The sequence below is a fragment of the Myotis daubentonii genome, chromosome 2 (genome assembly GCF_963259705.1).
Source record: "Myotis daubentonii chromosome 2, mMyoDau2.1, whole genome shotgun sequence".
Lineage (NCBI taxonomy): Eukaryota > Metazoa > Chordata > Mammalia > Chiroptera > Vespertilionidae > Myotis > Myotis daubentonii.
Window position 1 is genome coordinate 86360414 of NC_081841.1, and position 3593 is coordinate 86364006.

The window sequence follows — 3593 nt, forward strand, 5'->3', positions numbered from 1 at the left end:
TTATTTTGTTGATTTTTAAGGAGTCTTACAACATTTTAATATTTTATACTGAAAAATAAAGTATCAGCTCACAGTGAGGGTTATTAGTCACTAGTTTTAGGCCCAAGTAACTGACCTTTCAGCTTAGCACAGCTGTTAAGTGTTTAGATAGTGAACTAGAATAAAGTGTTTTCTGGAGGCGATAGCTTGGGGAATATGTGAGGATATCATAACAGAACCATCAGGTAAAGTATGCCACAGAAGGTCAAGGGCCTGTGCAATAGGCTGAGGGTCACACAGAATCCGAGAAGGGCTTGGCATTAAGAAAATCACATGAATCACATGATCATATTGTGAGGAGGGTGGGCAGAAGGTCAGTGAGTTTGGAAAAAGATCCATCAAGCAGCAATGGAAGTGCTCTGGGTGAGAAAAATAACCAGGAGTCTTGCAATCCTTTAGGAAAGAAGCAGGCAAGACTGAGGACTCTTTGATGCTTAAAATAAAAATGTTGAGAAACAGAATTTAAGGGAACTTAAATGTTAAAAAAGAATAATATTTGACCCAAATAGGTAAGGTATATTGTGTAGAATATAGAATGCAGACCCAATCTATATTGTCATCTTTTTTTTTAAGTTTTTTAAAATTGATTTTTAAAGAGAGGGGAAGGGAAAGGGAGAGAGAGAAATATCAATATGAGAGTGAACATCAATCGGCTGCCTCCTGCACAGATCGAGCCTGCAACCCTGGCATGTGCTCTGATCAGGAATAGAACCGGCAACTCTTCGGCGCACAGGACGCTGACGAGGGCATACATTGTCATCTTGTTAAAAAATCACATGACATAAGCCTTTTCTGAAACTTTCCATTCTTTTGATTTACCTATAACTTCTTACATTCTTGAAATTTAGACCAGAATTTGGAAGACATAGTCCATCAACCTGGAACAAGATGGGTAAATTAATTTTATGTATATAGTAGGACCTTTCCTTAACATACTATTTGACCATTTACTTTCAATATAATTTTAAGTATTTAATTTATATTACTTAGTGAGCCATATGGCTTCACCAGAGAAAATAATACAAAATAAAAATATAATTTAATGACACCTAATTTTATTTGTTTTTCTGAATTGATAGTGGCAATTTATTATGAGTGCATTTTACATTAAGAGATACCTATAATTGATTCCAAACATTTGTGTCCCTTTGAATTACTTTCAAAACGTAGTTTTTTCCTAAGAAAGAACAGATGTGATCTAGATTATGTCTTTGGAGATATCTATCTCTGTGCTCCTCCTTCCTAATATCTAGCAATGTCGCTGGGAAAGCATCATGCTTGACAACTTTCAGAGTGACATCATCCCTCCTGTGAGAACCTTTATAAAAAATGTCCTTGAAAACAACTCATGTGAGCTCAGAAAAAGAACAGAGACTGAGCTGATTAAATAATGAAGCAAGGTCATCCTTTCTTCCTCAGAAAATGTTTTTATTACTTTGAAAGGAACTTTGGAATTGAATCAAAAAAGGAATGGCAGCCCCTCCCAATCTAGAAGCTGTGGTTAGATTACTAAAAGGATTTGTCTGGTGTTAGTGAAGTTAAAATGGGGACTATGTAGTGCCATTTCAATTTCAAATCTGTATAAGGTTCCGCGTGTAACTCATACATTAATATTTATTTCCATATCTGTTAAGATCTTTTTCTACTACAGATTACCAGAGTAATAAAGCATTAAAAAGTAGTCTAGCCTCAATGACCATGGAAGAATCACATGCAGATTTAGTATGAAACATTTTAATCATGTCTGAATTCTCAAATGTTATTTTCAACATTCTTCCCTTATATAGTAAAAAAAAAAAAAAAAGGAGAAATCTTCTTTGAAAATTACATTATATAGAACACTATATAAAGTGTTGCAATAGAATATTGTATAACTGCACATTTCTAATTCTGCTACTTTTGATATTGTTATAATTTGTTTTAGACAGAGGCATAGGAAATAAAAGAAATATACTATTTTGTGTCTCTTATGTTTATACAAAAAGTCTATTTATTAGAACTATTTCATTTAATTAGAAACTAAAATCTGTATTATTGGGGGTGGGGATGGGGAAGTCAGCTATTCCTAGCTGGGGAGCTCAGTTGATTAGAGCATGGTCCCAATATGCCAAGGTTGTGGGTTTGATTGATAGTCAGGACACATAACAGAATCAACCAATGAATGCATAAATAAGTGGAACAATAAATCAATGTTTCTCTCTCTCTTTCTCTCTTCCTCTGCCTCTCTAAAATCAATGTAAAACATTTAAAAAAACAGCTACTTTTAGAACTGTTAATTTTTCTCTTTTTCCCTTTTGTGTTCAAATAATTATTGCCCTTTTCTCAATTATTCTCATATCTTACATTTGCTTTTAAATTAGCTTTAGATACATTCCAAAACAACTCTACACTCAATAATCATTAACAAATGTTATCCCAGCCTGACCCTTTGGTGGGACAGTTACCAAGAGATAAATGTTTTATGGGGCTTCACCTTTCAGAGATTACCTCTGCCCTCTAGGCAACTATCAATCTGCAGCCCTTCTATTCCTACAAACTTATGTCTTTCTTTGCATTCTCAAATCAAATGATTTACTTTGACTTAAAGATTTTTCAAACTTTGATATCACCATAGACCTGATAGGATAATTCTCTGTTGGTCACCACAAATCTCCTAACCATAAATATTTCTCAACACAGCAGCAAACTGGAAAAGGATATGTACTAGGAATTACTCTTATTTGTACAAATTCCCCAGACACATTTTGTGAACCTCAATTACATATGAACTGGTCTCTTCCACTGAGTTTAATTCCTAGAGGACACAGGTCATGTGTTTTCAACATTTTCTTCAGTATGTCCATTGTGGTGCTTTATACAAATTAGATGATCAACATAACTTGGCTCTCCTTGTCACTGCTGGTGATGGTTTTCCTCTCAGCTTAGTTATTTATCAGATGATTGCATCGCTATCTAACTGGTTTCTTGGCTTCTAGACTTTTTTTTTAACCCAATTTATCTCACGTAGCATCATGTTATTCTGCTGCTCACAAGTTCCTCTATTCTTGGTAGGATTTCACCCAACTTTTCACTTCCTTTCTTAAATTTAAGTGTATTGCTTGAAATTTTTACTATGAGCATATAGTTTTACTTAAATTTAATTAGGAATAAAAACTATGTTTACTTTGAAAAAATAAAAATATTCAAAAGCATAAAACATTTCTGGTTTTGAACTGAATATCAGTCTCTATACTTGAATATGTTGCTGCAAATGACCAAAGTTTATATCAGTCACTTTGAGGACAGAAATATACATAAATATACATAAAATATGCATGTAAAACCAATAGATGGGTTTTTAATGCATCTATATGCTTCCGATTTTCTTATATTTTATATATGAACATTTATTTATTTATTTTTATTTAAATAATTATTTTTTGATAGGTATTTTCAATTTTCTCTAATTTTAGCAATCAAGTAACAATGATGTGTAAAATGTTATTACATCCTTTCTTTATATTTTATTTATTTTTTAATCTTTATTGTTGAAAGTATTACATACGTTTCCTTTT